The 24,833-nt window shown below is 33.8% G+C and overlaps 1 non-coding gene across 3 annotated transcripts; it reads left to right on the top strand.

Moving 5' to 3' along the window:
• The first annotated feature begins 1,332 nt into the window (after positions 1 to 1,332).
• LOC105317697 (uncharacterized) lies at positions 1,333 to 24,682 on the top strand. Of its 3 annotated transcripts, XR_010714950.1 has the most exons (4): positions 1,333 to 1,491; positions 22,660 to 22,771; positions 23,171 to 23,292; positions 24,026 to 24,682. It is a non-coding gene; the product is annotated as an uncharacterized protein (transcript). The 3 variants fall into 3 exon arrangements; XR_010714949.1 differs by lacking the exon at positions 1,333 to 1,491 and having other exon boundaries at positions 22,180 to 22,771; XR_010714948.1 differs by lacking the exons at positions 1,333 to 1,491; positions 22,660 to 22,771 and adding an exon at positions 22,778 to 23,092.
• Positions 24,683 to 24,833: the final 151 nt, after the last annotated feature.

Below are 24,833 nucleotides of genomic sequence, written 5' to 3' on the forward strand. Positions count from 1 at the left end.
GTTTTAATTACGTTTCGTAGTCCTTCTTAACTGTAGTATCAAACTTCCGAAAATATAAAAGATGAATTATGGAGATAGTAATTTTAACACCTCCTCCATTTTCCTAGTTTCGAATTCGTTTTCCAGTATAGAATCAAGCGCCGTATCTTACTTCTGACCGAATATTTTGAGGCGAATTAATTTCAAAAATATACTAGAGGTTTATGTTAATAGATTTATAAATGAAGAATGAAAAATAATTGTGGGAATATGTCATTTAAACAAATAATATGATCGTTATTTTTGTCATACCGTTTTCCCATCAAATTGAAACTGGACCTGCACAGTTTTCACTTGAGTTACTTAATGATATTGAATTTTCATAAAAACTCTCTATAATAGTTATTGATGATAAGTAATTGTCATTTGCCTTTGCTTTTGATTTTATCATCAAATTAACCAAAATTTCCTCCAAAAATTCATATTTTAGAGGAAATCACCACCATGAAAATCGTTTTTTTTTTTTTAGATTACCTCGAATATAAAGTAAACATTTTATAGCTTAGACTTAACAGTTATAAATGCAAGACCGAGGGTCGTCTTAACAATTTATTGACGCAGTCTCATTTATGATCAAATATAAATCAAGTGTTTTGTTGAAATGGTTGAAACTTTTTAAATACGCACATCCTTTTAAACTTTGATGTTTTAAAGTTAATTAACAAATTAAAATATATCTCTCTTGAAATATTTATCTTTTCCAGTCCAGAAATTGAGCTTGAATCTTTTTAGAAATACAAATTAAGAAATATAAGATAATCTAAATATTCCGTTAAAACTATTTAGTTCCGGAAAACAAATTATTCTCTGTATTAAATTACATTTTGAATCGAAGTAAAAAATCTTGATATCAGATGTCTTGTTAGATCTGTATAAAGGGAAGATTATTTCTGTGATTTATCACACAAGATAAGCCAATCAAAGGTAAAGTGACTTAATGATCTCGAATGATACACAATGAATATACAGTCTTTGATCGGACATATTCTAATTAAAATAAAACTAAAAAAGTATTTATCGTTATGTAATGTATCGCTAATCAGGAAAGGGTAAATTGATAATTAGAAATCATAATGCTTAGTGTGTATATGTTGCTGCTTAATCGATCGCTGTTTTGTTTTAATCTTCAATGTGTTGACGTAACCATACCAAAAAGTCACTAAAGTTTCCCTGTTTAGACAAGAGATTGATTAAGCCATGTTTATCTTGTGAACGACGTTGTTATCAACTTAACAGGTGCTTTCCTGTAACCGAGTGTTCATTCACGGTAAATGCGTAGTCAAGCCACACTTTTTGTCAAAGTGTTAACATTTCCGGTTATTCATTAATCAAGATAGATATAAAGAGAAAATAATGAAAACAAACAGGTTCAAACATCTTCTGAAGATGTAGCGATCCTGTTTAACTCCCTTGTTCACGCTAAGTTTCTCGGAATTCATCTTGCAAACATTGGTAAGCACTATTACCGTTTGTTATTTATACTCCAGTAGACTTGTTGTTAATTCAAGTTTCAGCTAAGGCACCATGTAGACGACTTTGACTTTTAGCAACGCAGGGCAATCATTTTTGTTATTTGATGATTTGACCACATGATTTTATTGTTTCGTTTTCACAAGTGTATGTTTTATTTAAGAAATAATTAAACAACAATGTTAAAATGTTTACCGGGATATAAACTTGGTTGGTCACCTGATCAAATCCTGAAGCCGGGCTTCTCAGAACCCCAAGTTCATATTCCGGTGAACTTTTTAACATTGCTGTTTTTTACTTATATTTACGTTTGAGAATGGCAAATCCTTCAGAATTGTAAATCCAAGGATGTTTTTACGTGTACATTATTGCAACCGTCAATCGATAAGCGCATGCGATTATCATTGTGGCATCATGAAAAAGTTCACACAGAAATGAACGTTTTTGCTACCCTATAGGTTCATATGAGAAAGCATATTTGCAAATGTTAGTATTTAAGCCTAAAACCTTAGTCAGAACTGGTCGTAAGTGTTTGATGATCGTGGGTGTGCTATGGGTTTTGCCAGTCGTGGCTCCCGTGGCTGATCGTTGCGTTAAGAATTGTGTTGAAGTGATTGAGCGTACAATGTAAAACCAAACCACAGTCACAACTGGTCGTAAGTGCTTCGACGGATGGTCTACTTTCGGATTTTAATGAAAATCTTGCGAAACACACGATTTTAAAATAACGTAACAATCACCACGGTTTCCTTGCAAGATCAGAAAACGTGCGCTGCACTTGTGCTTCATTCAAGGAGCCTGTAAGATAACAGTACGATTTAACTTATACGAATGACGTAAGAAGGTCTCACTTGTCCCTTGCGTTACAAATAAACACATAAGTTGAGTGCAAGTCGATTTTTGCTCACCAACAACATATACATTGAACGCACAACAAACCTATTATCATAGGTAATCATACGAACGCCATGCCTAAGCCAATTGCAAACTATATATATATATATATATATATATATATATATATATATATATATATATATATATATATATATATATATATATATATAGTTTTGGTCATTGATCACAACCCTAACTGGACAGATGCGGAGAGAAAAAATAAAGGAAAATGTTGGATGCATAGACTGAAGTCATTCCGCCCTGACGGCATTAACAAATTAAGTGACTTCACCAAAATGAACATCAACTAAGTACTGTTTTGTTTTCGTAGCAATATCACCATCTTCATCTTTTTCGGTCCATGTACAAACTATTAATCATGTTATTTATTCAAATTATTAGCTATTTCCTTAATCGGTTTTGTTCTTTTGCTTTATTTCACTTCCATTAGTTTTTACATTCATGATTATTTATGTGGTCTTTTACAGGGCCAATCTTCCCTACAAACTTTCACTACGAATTATCTTACTAGTACAACTTAATTAACAGCAACCCCCAATTAGCAAGTTAATTCGTTCGCGTTATCTTTCAGCACTTCTTCACAGACCGTCCGCTGCGTCGGACGGGATTTTTCTTTCTCGGGCTCGAATTCTTAAATATAAAGATGTAGCTGCCACGTTTTGATCCGGTGTTTAAACATTATCTAGTTTTTATATATTATTTAGTTTAGTTTAGTGCTAGTTTTGTAGATGTTTTTCTTCTTTCTTATGTAGTTTTTATTTTGTTGTCCTGAAGAAGGACGGGTTGTCCCGAAAATTTGACAATATTTTACTTTATTGTTCGTGTCGTTGGTTATTTTTAGTGCTTTTATATATATATATATATATATATATATATATATATATATATATATATATATATATATATATATATATATATATATAATGGAAAAATCCACATAAGAGATCGACAATTCTGCCATTCATCGAAATCAAATCAACGCTTCTAGTAATCCCCGTCTGAATACAAATGCCAAACAAACAAATACCATCTTTTGGCTAAAGTGTGGAATTAACAGAAAAACAGGAGGAGAAGGAACTGGGTATATGAAGTAGATTGTAAAAAAGACAAAAAAAAATCCGGAGATCTTTGACTTGCAAGCGTGCTAAAATGGAATCATAAACATTTCCGGAGTGAGAAGACAAATGATTTATGCCCGCAAAACAAGCGTAATGTTCAACAAATAGTTAACAAAAATGTAACAGCATTCAAAGATATAACATTAGCCAGGAAATATTATCATTCGATGGTTAATTCGCTGAAATTAGGTTCTTTCGCTGACTTTCTTCTAAATTTCCGAGAAATTTTCAAAATTTACTTGTATCGGATACGAAAGATAAATATTTCAAATCATTTTTCATTTGTGTCTCCCAGTTTATCTAGTCGATTATTCACCAAACAGCAATTACAAAACATTAATATTCTTTTTATTTGAGTTCTTGTGACGTTTCAGTATAAACTTACCCACAACAAATTTATTTCACTATATGTCTAAAGATAAAATGAATGTATTGTATTTATTATGAAAATTAATGATTGTCTGTGCAGGCACAAAAAGACGTTGGTACGATTGCTTTGCTAGTGACTTACGATGTGAATTTTATTACTGCTGTTCGCAAAGCTGACATACGTTTGTTGCTCGATAATTGAAAGACACAAGTAAGGTTCCCATGCGAGTGGCTTTTAAAAACAATGTATGTAAAACAACGACTGACAAGTCAAACGTCCGTTTGTCTTACGTTGCACTCTCAATAAGCGACGGAAGCCACGACTGGAAAGACCCGCTGCACACCCACGATCAGCAAACATATACGGCCAGTTGTGACTTAGGCTAAAGCCTGATAGACGTTAGACGTGTCAGTCGTAGGTGTCATATACAATTTTATTTGGAGACGGATTGCCAATCGCAACGTGCGATGCCCATAGAAACTGTACTTGCGTCTTACGATGATCGTGCAGCAGGCGTACGTTTGCCATGCGAACGACAGTAATAACATTAGCGTTGTAGGTCACTCGCAAGTCAATAATACCGACGTCTTTCTGTGCCTCACGACAGCTGATCGGACAGTTCTTAGTTTTTACATTAAATAAAAATGTTTTTTTTCTTTCGACATATACTGAAATAAATTTATCGTATTAAAAGCAAGTGAATATTGAACGTTAACATCAAAGTAATCTAAGAAAAATAATACAGTTGTTCCGTAATTGCTGCTTTGATGAATACACTAGCAAAACTGATCGACAAAAATGAAGAATGTAATGAAAGAATGGTCATAAAATTGATAATAATTATTTTCAAAATGGAAAAAAGTTTTCTGTTTACAAACGAAAATCATCATTCTAACAAAAAGTACTAGTATCTTACTTATCTGATAGTTTTATTAAAAACTGTGTGCCAAGTTTTTGCGCCAAGTCCTACAACAAATTCCTCTAGTTTTGTGCAGATGGTTCATTATATTTCATCAATATTTAAATATATTTTGTTTATGGGCGATTCGCATGCGACACGAGCAATTGGTGTACGCATGACGTAAGAAAGATTTACTTTACTGTGCGTTCAATTTATATGTTGATGGTGAGCACAAGCAACTTGCAGTCAACGTACGTGTACCCCAAGGAAAAAGAAAGATCCCCTTACGTCATTCGTGCAAGTCCCATCGTACGTTTATCTTTCGGATTCCTTGAGTGAGGTGCAACTACAGCGAAAGTTTTCAGATCTCGCAAGGAAACCGTGGTGATTGTTGTGCATATCCAACAGTCACAGTGTGTGCTTACGGGAAGCGTACGTCCTTCCAAAATCGTAAGATGCACTTGCGTGTTTCGTAAGATTTTCAATAAAAAAACACGCCCGTAGACCACCCGTAGAGGCAGGCTCGATCAGTTGTGCCTTAGACACGTCGACAACAATATCCCATAAGGTCTGTCTAAGATGTTTTGTGGATTCTCTTGGAAAAAACAGCGAAAATCTCATTTATATACTCTTTAAAACAATTAAAACAATTCTTCATATATATATCTTCATTATGTAACTTTATTAATGGTAAAAATCTGACCAGAAAATTTCTGAATTAGATAGCAGGTTTGTTCCTCGTTCACGTGTACTGCCACTGACATTTCTCTTACATAACTAAAGCTATTAGAATAACTCCTTCTGTCTTTCAGAAAATATTTGAATATTACACGAGCAGTCATTGAAAACAAGAATATAATGTTGAGTAAAGTGCTCTTAGTGAAGTTAAATTCTTAGATTTGGAATATTCCATATCCTATTCCATTTTTCGATAGTTGATGTCAAAGTTTGTTTTTATGGGATTCTTATTCAAGTAAATTTTCTATATTTCATAAAATCAAAAAATCATTATGCATGTACAATTACAACTAAAGACTTGTATTTAAATGAAGACTTAGTGCCATCATGGAAGGACAATTAAGGTTAAAGAATTGTATGTACACATTATGCATGACATTGTACAATATAACAGTTACAGAATCTTTTTATGCTGATATTTATCTTTAAATATGGACAATTACAGTTAAAGAATTATACTTTATAATAATTAAACTTTTCATTATGCAAGCCATTGTACAGTATAACATGTAGAAAAATGTGTATATTTAAAGACTCATTATTATGTATATATGACATTGTACAATATTACATGTACAAAAATGTGTATATCTAAAGACTCATCATTATGCATGATATTGTACAATATTACATGTAGAAAAGTGTGTATATTTGAAGACTCGTCATTATGCATGATATTGTACAGCATTACATGTACAAAAATGTGTATATCTAAAGACTCATCATTATGCATGATACTGTACAACATAACATGTAGAAAAATGTGTATATTTGAAGACTCGTCATTATGCATGATATTGTACAGCATTACATGAAGAAAAATGTGTATATCTAAAGACTCATCATTATGCATGACTTTGTAAAACATTACATGTACAATAATGAGAATATTTAAGACTCATCATCATCATGCATGACTTTGTACAATATTACATTTCTATGTGAACACTCATTGTGTATCTACTCCACCTTTTTCATGTTTGTCTTGATTTTTCTACTTCCTTTTATTACAATAATAGAAGTATATTAAAAGCATGCTATCTGCAAAGGTCAACGATTTTTTATGTCACCTATGCATAAAAAGTGCGGTTTTAAAAGCCTAACTAGAAAGGTGTATGTATTTATAGAGTCATTATTCAATAATACTTCAATTAAAGTATGATTTATAGGTAACAGTTAAGTGCCCAGTCATTGATCTGTTTGTGCCTGACACAGGTGCTTTGCTATACCTGATTAACTGATTTAGACTACAAAACAGCAAACTTATTCAAACCATGATAAAGTTAATTAAGTTACGAATTCATAAGTAGCATGTCGTCTGCCAATCACCGTCACACGCCGCCATGATTGGGAGGGCGGGATTTATCGTCTGCGACATGATTCCACGGAGGAACGCTTCCAGAATTTCAATAATGCGACCTCTGATTTCAGTGTTTTCCTTCCCAGCTAAAAATAATGTAAATAAAAATGAAAAATGTGTTTTATAAGCAAACTTCGACAATATATTTGAAACAACAAGCAAAGTGCTCATCCCTTTTGTTTAAATATAGATTTCGAAGAGAACGCAAAATAACTTCATAACTAACATTCCTTTGATTACGATAGTACATAAAGCAAAATTAAAGACGATATAAAGTTTTGTAACATAGAGGCTTTGATTTGTGATCTTACATCACATAACGTATTACCGTTAATTATGAAAGATATGCATTGGACAAAATTGCTCCCTCCCACCATATGAGATGCCCTTGTTGGAGCGGATCGTCAGTTTCAGACCTTCCGGCACGAACTTTAGTACATTTAACCATACATAAAAACTCGGTTATAGTGAATTCCTAGTGACAGTTAGATTTACTTTGTTATATCCGTAATTCATCTTAACTGTATAACGTATTCGTAATAATAGGCTTAGCGAATTCGTCGTACACGTCTCTCCATCCAAGTGTCTACCTTTTGTGTTTATTAATTAAGTCATTGGATAAAATTAAATTTCTAAGAAACCTAAAATAATCGGAGTGTGAATTGAAAACTAGATGTGAAAATTTATGTCAATTAGTATCGGTGCCTTTGAACACTTTTAAAACATGCAATTTTCCTTATTTTTCATCTCTACAGGACTCAAAATTAGTTTGCTACATCCGTATATTCGTTCTAACCGAGTTCGTTATATTCATAAAATTTTACAAACTAAGATTTGTGAAGAATTTTGCCGGGGACTCGAAAAAACTTGGCCATGTGCGAGACTTCGCTAAATCCATTGGCATGTTCGCACTAAACAAATTTACTGTATGCAATGACGGATGCCAAAAATACCACCTCATAGAATTACAGTATCACAAAGGATTTCAGAACAACCATTTTTTATGGTAATTCAATAATATGTATAAATGAGTTTAAGGAGGCCGATTTGGTTGTTGGTTGGCATTAGTCACTTCATTTATTAACCATTTGAAATACATACCAACTCTAGTATATATATATTTCTGATGTTCAGTAGTGTCCGAAGCAAATTGAAAGGAGGGGAAGGGGGGGGGGTGACCTTATCAGAACTCTTGACAAGCAAAAAGTTAATAGTATAAATTATGCAAAATAAAATGTGGGAGTACTCACGACGTCAATGTATACACACGTCACTATGATTATATAATACTTACTTGTTGTTATTAAGTACATGATCCTATCATCTTTTTTACAGAATGTTTACCTACAGTTCATTCGATATATATTATGATTCTGTTGAATCATATTTAATGATGTGTTCAACACTCGGGTTTTCTTTTCCTTTTCATATTTTCCTTAAAGAACTATTTAAGTGCGTTTTAATAATCTGAATCTGGTCAGCGCCAGCAGTTGACCGAATTTTGGTGAATATACATCACAATCTTGTGGTAAATGGTGAAAATTTAAAGTAGTTCAACAAAATGTCAAAAGTAAGGAAAACATATTATTTATTCTGTACGAATTTGAAAAGAATTTAATGTTTTAATTAGTTTTAATTTACAAAGAAATGATGTTGTCAGCAATATCAATTAAGGACAAGTTTCATTCTAACATTTATTAGCAAGGTCGTTACGAAGGTTTTCATAGCTACTTTGTCCCTAATCTGTAAGGGTCATGGCAAAGCAACTCACGACGGGGTTTAAAATACACTGATTAACAGAGAGCGATTTCCGGAATAAAAGAACATGGTCACGATTTTGCTCAAATTGTATTTTTCTGGTTTTATTGTTTTCAGTACTTAAGGAATGCATTTCTAATAATCAAATGGATTTTGAGAGTCAGTCGTAGAGTTATAAGCAAGATGCAGGGATCGCAATTCTTAATCATGTAAACAAGGCTCATGCCCAGTTTTTGTTTACATAGGTTCAATATACCATAAACAATCTCTTTCAAGTTGAGTTGTCTATCTTATTATTTATTTTAAGCACAAATTAACAGTTCCTAACGTTTGGCACACTCCTTTTAGGTCTAAAACTGGAATTTTAGCTTCAACATTCAAAATGTAAACAAAAGCTTTGTTTACATTTAACAAAGAATTGTAACGCGCTTATAACCCAACGAATGAAACTTAATTTTTGGTTGCCTATTTAACATGCCTTACTGAAGCATTGTAAACATTAAAATCGGAAAAATCGGTTTTGAACAAAATCGTGACTATACCATTTTAAAACCACGATCTAAAACATTCATCATTAAAGGAAGGAACAAGCTTTGGTTACTTATCTACTGGATTGTGATGGAGTTTAAAATTTGACTGCATGAACCATATTGAAATAAATCCGGCATGCACTTAAGTGTATATATTTTCATCTACCAAGCGTTATTCCCTCTATTTCCTACGGAAACTTATAGATAATTCATAGCTCTATAGAAACAGCCAGACTGGAATAAACACGCCGTGAAACTGAATCTGACATCAAAGTGACAGGTCTGAAATTGACACGCCCTGTTTATCGATTGGTCAAGACCTACAACTACCTAAGAAAAATCAAGGACTGCACGAAATAATCATGATGATGTCAGACTCAAAGTCTCACGGGAGACGATTTAGCTGTTTCTTTTAGCTAACGTACATATCTACGATAACAGTAATTAAGTGAATTTTACTTACTTTTACGCTCAATTTATTAATTAGTTAAAAGAAATATTTTAATATAAACAATAAAATGCTTTCTTTAATGATTCATGCATGTTATGAAGGTAGCGATCACTGCAGAATATATTTTTTCTGCAATGTCTCTACCTTCATATCCCGAATGAATCACCAAAGAAAGCATTTTATTGTTTAAATGTATGCAGATTTATTTTAAAAATACCCATGAGTTACCAACTTTAGCTCAATGGTTTAGAGATGTCAAAATTATAGCACAGTTTCAGAAGCTGATATTGGGTAACGTAAAAGAAAAACTTACACTAAAATAACTTGCACAATTAGGTCATAGAAAATGAGAATCTTTGAAGACGTAAGGAGAATAGAAAATATAAACTGTGTTGTTAATTATAAACTAAATTGGGAAAAGGAGATTAGGACCAATTCAACCATAAAATAAACAGAAATATAACGAATATCCTTGTTAGAAAATCAGGCATTACAATAGATAGTGTAGCAGAAGTTTCACTAAGTATAACCATATCCTCATCTCTTAGACAAAGAAAAATAGAGATGTGCTGACGTAAGTCTACGGACTTTTAACGAGCTTGTGCGTTCATTTTTCAATGTCCAAACTTCTAATCATTAATCATGTTTAAACAGAATACTATACCGTATAGCAAATTAACAGAATAAATCATATCGGTAATATTCCAGGTATGTCAAAATAGGGGCGTGTCTCTAAGTTATCAAAAGCAGCAATGACGTCACAAGTTGTAGGTGCAGTAAACTATTCCATATATTTTAATATAAACATCTGAACATCCATATATTTTAATATAAACATCTGAACTTCATTTTTAATCTTTGTACAAAAATTGGAACAAGTAAGATTTACTAAAATTCAAAAAATATATGCACGTGCAGCAAAAATCCTCAACATCTGTCCCCGCCCGAGCGTTGACGGAAACGTGAGGTAAAATGATTTCATAATTCTTATAACTGGACAACAGTCGATATTTTATTGCTGGTGAGTTCCAATTACAATTTTGGAAGCCCGAGGTGGAATGGGCGTTTCCTGGTTAGCGTTTTGGCCGAGGCAATGCCCTTCACGCGCTCTGACAGGTATCAAGCTGCTCATTCCGCGTTCATAGTTTACCTTACCCTCAGAAGAAGTCCTGCCTTGAATCCGAGGGCCGTAAAACACCTCAATGTTGTTCATCATCAGAGATGTGACCCAGATAATTCTAATTTATTCCAAGCTCCGAACTAACTGGGCTATTTTAATTGGCACATAAATGTCATTTTTTTGATGAATCGCATAATTAGCCGTCTGAATCTAAAAGGTAAGTTGTGATAATCACAAATTAGCATGGGAATGAGAATTAATCATTTAGTAATGATTTTTTACGACAGAAGGACAGCTGGTGTGGTGTTCCGCAATAACTCAAGGCGATTGTTTTGTGGGGATTCTGGTGTTGTAGACTTTATCTAAGAATATTTCTAAAAGTCAACAACTGCAAAAGTTCAAATGTTGGTTTCTTCTTTTTGTTTATTTACTTGGTATATTACTTACACGTAAATAAGTGCTATGCAGAGGGGAAAATGGGAATATGTCTGGGTTTGATTTATAATGTTATTGACCTAAGAAAGTAAAGTTTTATCGTATTGGAAATCCGAACTTGCGGAAACTGTTGCCAATGGTTTTGTACGACATTAAATAAAAATACAAGCATGAACGTTAAGTGTACATGCATATATGTGCACATGATTGATACACAATTAGGCTAAAGAGTTGACATATCTAAAAACAAATTTATGAGGTTTCGTTGGTAACAGGACATGGATAAGTTATAACAGTCCAAGTCTTGCACTAGATCCATTTCACAACATGTAAGTACGTATATGGATCTAGTGCAAGACTTGGACTGTTATAACTTATCCATGTCCTGTTACCAACGAAACCTCATAAATTTGTTTTTAGACATGTCAACTCTTTAGCCTAATTGTGTATCAATCATGTGCACATATATGCATGTACACTTAACGTTCATGCTTGTATTTTTATTTAATGTTGTACAAAAATTGTGATTGTGTCAGCCAATTGGAATTAGAAGTTTTTGGAGAAAGGGTACTGGGATACAATTTGAAAATTTTATAAAATGATGAAAATATTTAAAGTTTGTCGTGCTTTCGCCTTCATTGCCTCTGTAATCACGTTTGCACAATTTAATCTTTCCGGACCGTGTTTCATAATTCGTTGATGAAGGGGGATGGAGAAAAAAAATTCAAAATTTGCTAATGTTTTAAATTCCTCAAAACGAGCTACATTCTGATCTTCAATAGAATGGCTTGGCTGTTTGAGGTTAATTTGGTTATCTAAAATCCATGAATAATTCATTAGGCAAATAAATGTTGCTTTTTCTCATTTAACGTGATCTTAATTTCTTAGTCAGAAGACATTTCATGAAACAGTGTGTAAATAAACGCTCGGGTCTCTAGAATTATGCTCTCTAGAGATGGAGATTTCTTTGTGTATAATAAATATTTTCAAATGCGGCAATAAATTCATATGCTTATTTACATAGGACTAATTTTAAAACCATATAAGGGAATTAGTTTAATGGGATCATTTGTACCTGGTTAAGGTGGTTATGACAACCTCAGACGTAGGGGAAAAATATTCACGTTTCTGGAATGGAATTCTCGTGCCAGCGTAATTCTTTAGTACAATAGATGTCAGTTCGCATGAGTTACTTTGAAACTGTGTTCGTGAGTCGTTCGTGCGTTCTTGGAGATTTCACTAATACTTACACCGACTGTACAGGGTTCGGACTTGATTTATGTTCACTTTTACTTGCACACAAATTTGCCAAAGGGTTGTGCAGTCATCGTGCATATTCGCCAGGTTTTATAGATTTATTGACAAGTTTCTAAGGCGATTGATCCAACTCTTGCCTAAAACCATTAGTCATCGTTCATATCAGAAAATCAAATTAATGAGTTTATTTGCACGTTTTGTAAGAATTCTTTCTGTCCTAGAGGTGTGTTTTCTCACCAAATACTCCATCATAATTTAATCCATTGGCAGCCGCGTTTCCGATAAATATGCATTGACCTTTGATATTGGGTTTGCTCTGTAAACTTCGTTTCCATTCATCGATACGATATTTTTTATAAAAGAACTGAAACATACAGGACAAGATCGCTCTTCTATAATTCATCATATCCACACAATGGGCGCGTGAATCAGCCTGCCTGACCCCTCGTTAGAACTGTCTGTACTTTAAGGGGCCCTTGTGTTGCCGGATTTCTGTGTAGTTGTCGCCCAAAATTATTTGGATCATCGAAAGAAATTATCTTCTTTATAAGAAGTGCTCCGTCCAAAGATACACGGAAATACTCTGTTCTTCTCTGCTAAATGATACATGTAGTATATAGGTTAAGAAATCTCAAATATGAAGATAGATCTATTGAGTAATTTGTCGACTGACCACTCTCCTAAAACAGATTAAGCACGTGCTTGTAGATAATCCAGCAGGGATGCGCTCCATTACTTTTGAAGATCATTGACTAAAATCATTGGAGTCTTAAAGTAATCAATTACAAGCTGATTACAGCCATTTTTTTGAAAACTAATTGATTACATAAGATTACTTTTCCTTCCTGTAATCATGATAACGAATTTCATAAACTAGTAACTGACATTGATAACATTATTTATTTTAATTGTTTCCATTATTAAACGTTTAATGTTTAAAAATAAAGAAACTATGAATTTTGAAGTGACACTTTTAATAAAAATTCAAAGTTTTTCAATACATTTCATTATTATCAGTATTTGAGTCACGTAGTCTTTCTTTCGCTTTCTTAATACACTGCAACGTTCGGTCTTAAGGAAACTTAAGATGTTGGATAGCAAACACTTTAATCCTAATAAAGTGACCCCTTAATAATGGGCACTTCTTGTGTATAGATTATCAGGAATTTCCCTTAGTTGTGCAGCGTCAATCAAAATCATTACAAAACTGTCCTAAATGAATTAAAGATGAACCAAAAATAGTTGTATAATTAATAAGAGTTTTAGATAATAGACATTTTAGGTATTTGCATTTTTTATGCATTTTCAAATAAGAGTCGGATTTAATTATATTGGAACAAAACAATTTCCCAAAGACAAGGTGTTGGCGGTTTCTGTTTCTGGTATGAATACCAACACTGCACAGAACTGACCCCTTCATTTCCTAAAAAAAAAAATTACTACAGAGGATGGTGAATACAGATTATATACATATATAAAAAAAATTATAATAGCGTCCCGGAATGCACAGCCCGAGTTTTCTTGACAAGCGCAAGAGACAGATGGATGTCGCAAAACAACGCTAGGTCTGTGTGCTATAAACTGGCCAGGAATGTTTGGAAAAAAAGGCTTTCGGCTAAAAAGTAGGTCGTTATAAATTCTTAAAGACAACATGGGCCAAAATGAAATAAATCGGAAATAATGGGTTCATTTCCTGTACCCATTCTCACTTCCGCTGATGCTTTTGGGCGCAGACACAATTAACTAGCAGTTTAAAGAATGCATTTAGTTATCAATAATATTGTACGATTTATTTGTAGGGCACCGATTTACATAGATTATGTTTTCCTTTTTCCTTTCTCCTTCCTTTTTTTTTTGGCTTAAAATATCATATTTTAGTTACATTAATTTACTGTCTTGTTTATTTTTGTTTTAAACTTTTTAAAGATTTTTTTAAACTTTTAATTAATGTTGAATAAATGCATTCACTGGTGAACTTTTACATATCAAAGATGTATTACCACGGTAGACAGTTAGAGAGCATCGAGGATGTATAGTGAGTAAGCTTAACTTAAGATTCCGTGATCTTAAAATTTCGTTTACGGACAAGTTCTATTTCTAGGGAGGGGGCGGCTATTGTAAATATGACACGGTTTTTGACTGCATTTTACAGGAACAACGCACACTCATATGGAGGGCCCTCCAGCGTATTGGTTTTTTGAGTGCTATTCCACGTATTGTTTTTTTTAGTGCTATTCCACGTATTGTTTTGAGTGCTATTTTATGTATTGTTTTTTAATTTACCTAATTTTTTTCAGGCTTGGAAAATTTTTCAACATAAAAAAATCGACACAGCAACGATTTGAGGAGCAATTTTCTGAGTTGCTTAAAAATTGTTTTTATTATAAATGATGTGCTACAAAAATTGTTTATTAATTCAAATATTTATGCATTATTTTTTCCAGATCCGATACAATTTGTAGAACCAAAAAAAGTTTTAGAAAGTCACTTAAGATTTCACTTGAACTGATCGACAAAATAGTTTAATGTCTTATTTTATGGATTCGAAGTGTGTGGTTAGGAAAACCTACAAATCATAGAACACGTGTATTTAAAATTTTCGAAGCATATTTTCGTCCATCTTCCCAAGTCGGGTTTCTGATCCGCTCCGCTCTATATAATGTACATTTATGTAGAGCGGGGCGGATCCGAAACTACTGTATGTCTCTATACGTTTTACCTTTTTTTGGACAGGGTGTTCCTTTAACGTAATTTGTTAATTTGTAAATATGTTTTGTTCTTCACATACCATCTAGATGGTCTGAGTGAAAAAACTAAACTGAATTGAATTGACTCAATTGAGACATCCAAACTAATTGATGAGTGGTGTTGGCAATTCAAAGAGGAATAACCAATATAAAGTTATATTCAAGTAAACGAAGGGGAATAACTGGTATGTATATGTGATATAAAACTGTCTTTCTGTAAATGTATAGCCACTGTACGGATGAGTTCGGGTTTATTTGAATATTTATCTCATTGCATTTTAATTACAATAGTTTTGGACTCTCCAAGCGTCGAACCCTTAAATTTTGCGCATTAATAAACTCACATTTCTCTTAGAGCCTACTTCACAAGGCGATGAATGAATGAATTAATGAATGGAAAAGTAATATTACTGATTACCAATAAATAGATTACACAAATACAATATGTTAAATAATCATATAAAAATGTCGTGATTGTGGAATTCGATAGAAGACAATCGAAGATTGTTTTCAAACAAACTGATGGAGAGATATTGTCTTTAGAGTTGTTGTGTTTTTTTGTTTGTTTTTGTTGTTGTTGTTGTTGTTTTTTTTTTTTCCCCTGAAGTTTGGGATTCAATTTCGCACTTCTAGCAAAACTACATCAAAACTGCTCCTGAAAAATGGCCAGATTTCTTATAGATATAACACTTGTTAGGAAAGCGTCATTTGTCTAACCGAAAATATGATAGTAAAAATGTTCTTTAAGTCATTGAATTGGAAAAATCAGGCTGCTTGTCTTTTGTCAGATATTAAATCTATTTCATCATATTTCCAGCAGATTTCTCTTTGGCGATTATTAACCTTTCTCCCTGTATATAAGCGTTTTCTTTCTGTATTGATTCATTCCCGGGAATCATTTGAAGACTTTCTATCACTGAGAGACAATGATCGTTTGAATGTCTTTATTTGACAACATAACTCTTTTAAAATCTTGAACGTTTATTGACATTATGATGCATTTGCTATAATTCCTAATGGATGTGGCTGAAAAGAAAACCAATGATTTTTTTAAATAGCAATAGCTTTCTTGTTTTTAGCTTGACTTGTACAAGGAAGTGTTGCATTTTATTACCAAGTCATAACGTACCCGGATATTGTATGCAACTACCTGCAGAGCTCTCTTTGACCCTCTGAAGTGGTTTTCCGTTTAAATTGTTAATTATCGCTGCTCAGAATATTGAAACTTTTTTAATTACCTCACGTTTCTTGTGCCTAACAGCTTGTTTTTTTTTTAGATTGCCTGTCAATAACAGTGTTAAAATACCTGAAATGTATCTTTACCTCTTAAAATTGGATTTAAATATACACGAAAAAAAGGCCTCGATTAAGTTGTTAAGTGGCGATCAGCATTCACTTCCATTCATCTTTTAAAAAATGGTTTCTCTGCTCAGTGGTTTCAAACAAAAGCTAAAAGTACTGCTCGGTTAAAATAGGAGGATTTCCCTAACTCAAAAAATGCAATTAAAACGTTTCAATTTATTGAAATATTTTTAAATCTCTGAAGTTGCCACTATAAATGGTTGAAAGCCTTCCGTGAAATTGACTTTGGGAGGGACCATCACTGACGAGATCGCGCTTCGCTGGTCTCGAAGATCTTTCTTTTTCTATCTAATCACGGATTGGCTACAAGTGCTTCAAGTGTTTTCTTCAGATAAGTCCGCACATTAGAGATAGAGTGTTTACCCAAATAAGCGACTGTTATCATAAGAGATTATCGTTTTATTGTATTGATGTGACAACCCCTGGTGAGTTTTTCCTTCTTTTCAACAAAGCCATATTGTCAGTTGAAGTAACCCTGTGTTTTGTTTTCTCAATGGATTATACCGTGATTTTTAGACTGTCACTTCGTTTAATTGTTCGTTAAAATTTACTAAAACGTTTTCTATCACAATAACACGACATGTGAACGACAAACTCAATGAACAATGGCGGATGTTAGTGGAGCTAAATATTTTGATGCCATTTCCAACAACAAGCGGCAGGAATACAAACTAAAAGAAGCGGAAGAGAAAATCGACCACTCTAAGCGGCGGATGCTCGTCAAGTTTTGGAAAGAAAAGTACGACCTGATGGACGATTTAGTCTTACTCCACGTAAAGACCCCGGTGTTCGTGGCTCCGAGCAAAGCGAGCTCTCTGCGCCCTCTGTCCTCCAGCAGGACCCGGATTGAAATCCAAAACGTCTGTCTGGACAGTAAACTCTTGACCAACAAACCCAGCACTACGGGCCGGAGGCGTCCGGTCTACAGCTCCTCGCCCGTCATCGATATTCAGGGAGAGGACGCGGTGTGTTACCCTAATAAACAGGCAAAGCACGGGAGAGCCGTCCACATGAACTACCCCCTCCGGAGACGGCTAGAAGTGGCCAAGCAGTTGGAAAAATCGCTCATCACTTTAGAACTGCGGAAAGATTGCCGGTCTCAGCCTGCTGAGAAATACAACAGGAATACGAGCTGGAATGCACTGCGACCAAAAACGACAGGGAGATTAAGGACGAGAGGGGAGTTCATCAGTACGGTGACGTACCATAGACCAGAGACCGCCGTCGGATTTTCCAGTTAAACCAGCGATTTTGCCAGACATTGTGTTCATGTTAGATTCAGAAATCGGTGAAAAAAAGCTTTGCGATGTTATGTTCCTGTTAACCAAGAAATCGTTGAGACGACTTTAAATTGTTATTTAATGTTATGTAACACAAGGTGCTCTTTGTTTTGTTGAAAGACTTCAACTATTTCTAAAGAATTAGTGCAATTAATGACAAGTGTCAGTTTGCAATAAAACGGGACCAAGGTGATTTCTCCAGTGTCCTTTTAAATGAGTTTGCCTTGGTATACCCGGCAGCGAGTCTGTTAACGGGAGCACCAAGGAATAGCTAGGATTCTTAATTGTTCCATAAAATTTTAATGTATACGAAAGACATAAACGAACATTTAATCGACATTGCTACAGCTACTTTTGATGAGGAGATTACAGAGAGATCAAGGAGTCATCGCGTTTAACAGAAACCTGTTGAGATCCTTATTCTGTCCGTCAAATCAGAAAGCAATTAATTCTAGTTAACAACGCATTGATCTCGGGGCCTCTCAAGATTGTATTAATATGTGATGTATTTTAGGGACATGACCGGAGAGAGAGAGAGAGAGAGAGAGAGAGAGAGAGAGAGAGAGAGAGAGAGAGAGAGAGAGAGAGACTTTTTACAGTAATTTTGTTTTTATTTCACATTTGGCAAGTACGCCTCCCTTTTTGAAATGATTTTTGGTTCCATAGTAATATATCTCTAAAAGATGGGATCCATTGAGATAAATATACAATTGCTACCCAAATAGACTGTATACAAGTCGACAATTAAGTCATTCTTGAAAAATTTTCACCTTTTCATGGAATTGTCGCACCGTTGCAGCTATCCCAGCAAAAGCTTGACATGTCTGTTTCTTTTCACGTAATTCATTAAATATAAATAGAATTACGAAGAAAAGCATCATGTTATTACTTGTACATGTATGTATAAATCCCCAATACGTAATACATAAGTTCATTTGCAGTAAATGCATACATTGTGTTGGGCAAAGAAGTCAAAGCAAAAGTAGAATACAACATATGTCATGCGCAACATATGCTGGGAATCGTTAAATGTATGTGTTAGGCATGATGCAGTCAACATTTAAAGGTTTAAAACTTGTCAGCAATTAAATGACATGATAAGACACATAACTTATTTGATATAAACTCAGAATATCCAGTTTAAACCATGCGCGGATCCCGAAAATTAATCGGGGGGGGGGGGGGGTCCGAAGGATAATTATGTTTGCCAGGGGGGTCCGAGGCATATTTGCGATAATTCTAATATGTAAATTTAATAAAATTTAATTTTCCGGGGGGGGGGGGGGGGGTTCGCTTTCGCGCAGCGTTTCATTTGTATTGTGACGTCATCTTTTTGCTTTGTTGACGCCATGGCGTGATAGTTTCAACTGCAGATATTCAGCGAAAGTTGAAAATAGCTCGTTTGATGCGTAAAATTGATATTACATTGTGGAATAAACATAAATGTCTCGAAGTTTAAGCTACATTTGGGCTCGGGTCGAAAACGTGAAGAGGGTTCAGCAAGCCTAGCCCCCTGTCACGTTTTCTTAACCCGCCTAAATATAGCTGATAAAAATATAATTCATTTATTTCAAGACATTAACCATGTATTTTATATCAATGACCCTTAATATGTGATGTAATATATTTATTTATTACTTAAATGTGCCTGAATGTTTTAATAATACTATAAAGATCACCATTTCCGTCTTTGTCAAATAAAAAATAGCCATTATCTGACAAACTGGGAAATTGGGCATACAAAAAATAACTTTGATAAGACCCCTGTAACAAACCAGGAGGTAAAAAGTTTTTTTTATTTGACCATTTGGTGCCTTTTAGCAATAACTTTAATATGTAGAACAGAAAAAGAAATCCCTAGGGCAGAAGTTTACAAAATGTGCAAAATTGGTACATTTCAAGCAAAATCCCATAGGGTCTTATGTTAAAAATTAACAAACTTTGAGATGACCCCTTAAACAAACGATGTGGTAAATGTGTAATTTTTTTTATCTTAAATTAATAATTATATCCGTAGAAAATCTTGTTAAAATTTCATTCAAAAATCTAGGGCAGAACAAATTAGACCCGGCCTCGTTAAATTGTCAATCAGGTTATGATCGTGGATACTATCCCGTGAAATGTTGATCGAGCCGGAGATTGTGCACGGATGTCCTAGCAGTACGCACAAAACTACTATATTCTGAGAATAACAAAGTATCCATTGCTGAAATTATTACACTTTGGTAAATGATTAAAAACTTACAGGAAAGCGTTACTTACCGTTTATAAATTTTCCCTCAGGTGCAACACCAAATCGCCATTTTTTCGTGGAATTGATTATACGCGTATCACGTGGTCCGTCACCGTGACAAAAATAACAAGAGAAAAGCTGTCAATGTGACAGCAAACCGGGTTTTCTTTTGTGTGAACAGTATCCATAATCCATTTGTCAATTCTGAATTGATAAATACTACCTATCCAAAGAAATGGGGTACTCTATATGCAAAGTTTTTGCCAAAAAATGCCTAAGTTCAACAGCTGATATATTTTGATAAATTATCAGAAATCAAAATCCTAGCAATTTGCATACCTCTGATATATGTATAATTCATATGCAAAAGAACAATTCCTATCTCGAAAACTGTACGAGGAGTCATGGGTGCAATAAGAGTACCTTTTTGGCAGCCACTCGCCCGCCCGCCATTTTCACTATTTCAATAATCGAAAAACCCGGTTAAAAATTCTCTCTAAAAATTCTTAGGATTCAGAAGCAATGGAGCCACATGGGACCTCACGGCGGTCTCCAAACCTCATGGCGCTCAAAATATATTTACGCCCTAAGGAAATTTTTTGATCCGTCTCATTTCTAGAAAAGAGTACGCATTAACTTATATTCCACTTTAAATTACATGTCAAATTATTTTAGAGAAATAAGATATTAGGCATTTCTTTTTAACCCTTATCGTATAATACCATGAGAATTATATGACAGAAATTAGCGAATTCGTTACATCGGCGACGATTTTTATATGAATGACCCTCTTCCTGTTTGGTCCAGTTTCAATCATACCAAAAAAAAATTTCTAAAAATAATACCGGTATTTTCGATAAAAAAAGTGTCGTTCATTAAAAGCTTATTGCAACAGTTAAGCTGAATATTATGTTTATTTTTCATCCATTCCGGCGATTACGGCATGCCGTTTCCCCGCAGCAAGGCAGTTGCCATATAAGGTCATGTCAAAATTCGACAAACTTGTAGACTTTACATTTATCAATTTGTATTATGTCAGATGTGTTATTACCGAGCCTGAAGATACAAATGCAGAAACTTCGGATTGAAAGTTTGCAAAGTTGAATGTCTAATCAACTGATGAAAGCAATAATGCTGCAAATTGTATATCATGCGAAGAAACTGAGTCAAATCTTACACGTTTTTATGCCCGAGTGTTAATGGTTACACGATCAGACTTACACATATTCATACTCAGACTCACACACCAACATGATTACATATTATGATCTACATGTTTACATGTCTGGATTTTTTAACACGATTACCCTCCATACATGTTAACGTTAGATATTATCTGTTAATTATTTGTCAAAAATTTACAAAGCAAAATTCTTTTTTTGGAATGTATTTCGGTCTGTAGACATATGCCCCCCCCCCCCCCCCCCCCCCCCCCCCCCCCGGTGAAACAACAAACCCTTTGGTATAAATATGCTTTCAATATTCATGATAATTAAGAAAAATTTCTCTGGTTTCTTTGCCTGTTAGTAAAATTTTATTTTATATACATTATTAATGAATGTTCACATGTTCATGTACCATACCATTATTTCAATATTGCTATATTTATATGTAATAACCTATGCCATAAGATGTATGTCTTGTGCAAATAAAGAATAATAGTAAATATGCTAAATAACAATATATAAAACCCTTTAAAAAGGAATTTTTGTTTCACGGGGGGGGGGGGGGGGGGGGGGGGGTTGAAAAACATATCCGTTTTCCGTTATTTTCTATTATGAAATGAGCTATTTTAACCCAAAATACAAAGTTATCTCTCTTTGTTTGACCAAATCATCTATATTTAATGAAAATATACCTAAAGGTTTACATTATTATAAAAAAAAATAACTTTCACTAGAGAATTTTCAAAAAATGACTTTTAATTCGTCGGCTAGACAATGGTATCGTTCGCAGTCCTAGCGCGCATCATGGAATATGCCAACAGAGCAATTGCTATTCATAACGCCATGTTCACTAAATAACGTTGTTTATTTCTTAAATAATTGCAAATGGAAAGTGGGTAGATATTATTTCCCTGCATGTTTACAGGAACTGACATTTACGCAAAATAAACATTGGCTTTTGGGGGGGAAGGGATATCATGTCAATATAGAAAAAGGTTAGTTTTTATATATTTATTTCCAACATTTTTTTTGGTCATTAGCAAATTTTTATACGTTTAAAGATATGTTGAGAAATAACCGTTTTTTAATATCACAACTTACAATGTCCCTTTGTCAGATACTTACAGCATATTGCACGTTGGCTTCAAATACTGTGTAATATTTGAAATAAGAGACTGATACTCAACTAACAGAAAATTGTTTATTTCTTATAATTTGCTTTTTTAACTATCTTAAATCTATACAAAGAAGCCAACATGTTAAAGCTAGTCTGCATAAAATATGTACTTCATTCATTATGTACAAAACAGGAACATCTTGTGATGACATTGAAATCTGATATTTATAAATTCAGACTAAATTTAGCTGTGACATAGTTCATCCTTTCTATCTAACTAAATCTATAGATGTATGGAATGGTGAGGAGTTTTATTAGAGGGGTACTGAGTGGCCTGGAATTGTGGGTAGATAACATCAGTGCCCCACAAATGTTTGTTGTCAGTGGAAGCCAATCAATGAGTAAGGTTTGTTTGTCTATTAGACCTGACTTTGATTTATATTGATTTTATTGCAACCAAAAACAAGATGACGGCTCCGCTTCAAAATTTCAGATGCAATGTCACGAATGATAATTGAGTATGCATATAATCATAAATCATTACACATTAACGCTGGTACATAGTTTTTAGAAAATTCTCACTTCTGTTATAAATATAATGGATTTTGTTTTTACAGAACATTTATTGTAGTTCGTTAGTCAATGTTGGAATCATAAAAATCTACGTGACGTCATACTTTCGCCCGGTGTGCTCGATTTAAAAAGAAACTTATTTTTCAGAGGTAAAGTGAACGTCCTTATTGTGTTTGAAATCGTTTTATGAAAGAATGAATACAAATCTAACAAAACCACTGTTTTAGGCGTAAATTCCAGAACCTTGCTTCACCTAGAGGGAATATTTATCCCCCGGTTTCAATGACAAATCTCTTCCCGGAACAACTCGTATCTACTTCACCAAAAATTCAACAGACATCCTGGATTTGTAAGTTCCATGCTTGTGCCCTCATTTGCTTGCTCCTACTTTTGTCCCGCATCCTTAGATCATAAAAATTATTTTTGGGGAAACTGAACCAGTCGATTTCAGTGTTTGTAAACCGTTTACGAAATTTCGCAATGCATGACACTACTAGTATTCTACAGTATTTATCAATAAAAAAAACCTATTTGGTATATATAGACAAACAATTCAATCATTAACATATAGTTTTTAAAATTTATGGACATACTGAAGTAATTGTTAGCCATAATTTTATATTTGATAGAGAATGTTTGAGATATGTTGGCATGTAATTATGAAAACAAATAATAAAGTCAATCAAAGAACGATTGCATTTATGGATTTAAATAGATACATTCAAAGAGGTTTTGATACGATTTTTTCGGATTTAGATTATTCATAGACATTTAAAAATCACGAATTAAATGAATGCTAATTTTGATGACATAAAGCTTGAATTTAAATCAGAAGTATCCATCATTGCTGAAACGTTACGGGAAAAAGCAATTTGTTGATGTTTTCTACATAAAAACGGCACTAAAATAGGACCCATTTTCTAAAGCTAAGTGCACTCGTCCTTTTTTTTTTTTTTTTTAAAGTTTTTCAACTATTTTGTCATTAAAATCCCAATGATATAACTTTTTAATTTAAAAAAAAATTACATCGACTGCTTTACTGAGAATTTGAAAAAAAAACAAAACTTTTTTTTTCATTTTAGTGATGTTCCTAAAAATTTCTTTGTTGGAAGAATTGATAAGAACGTCGTTAACAGAATTGAAGAGCTCTGGAACTATCCACCAACAGGCATTCGTCAGATGAAGTTGGACGAAAATATCTGGGGATTTCCGGGGTTTGCCGTGTATCACAAAGCTTCCGAAAGACTAACCTATATTACACAGAACATTGACGGAACTATGGGACATTTATTTGTTGAGGAAGAGCGTCGGAGGAAAGGCGTGGTTGAGTTTTTGACGTCAATTCTTGCTAGAACCTTGATTAAACGGGAAGGCTTTGTGGCTGGTGAGATTGAGAAAATTACGCCGTGTCTCACCGAGTGATCAGTTATATAGGGCTAAAACAGGTTCCAAACGCTGAGTTTGAGTGCAGAATGTTCCATTACAAAGGAGTCAGATAACAATTCTTAAAATTTGAATTCAGCTCTAGGCGTTTTCTCTTTAAATTGTCAATAACAGACTGGCATTAAATTCAGACACAAAATAACACACCATACATTTTTGTGTGCACAATGAGCAACTGCTAATGGTGAAAACATATTGAATGGAAATGTACAATACTTTCGAAAATGAATTGGAACGTACAGACTATTAATTACCAATTGAATGTATTTAAAATAAATAGAATTTTTCTTGCGGAATTCATGGGTCCCCATAACAATGAATTCACAGCTTTAACGACTTAAGAAACTTAATAAGAAAAATGTATCAATGAAAAGAGTAAATCCACACCAAGACTCCCATAAATCTCTGAAAAAACCACCAATTTACGTAAATTTAACCCACGAAGTT

Source organism: Magallana gigas, chromosome 6, assembly GCF_963853765.1.
Source record: "Magallana gigas chromosome 6, xbMagGiga1.1, whole genome shotgun sequence".
NCBI lineage: Eukaryota > Metazoa > Mollusca > Bivalvia > Ostreida > Ostreidae > Magallana > Magallana gigas.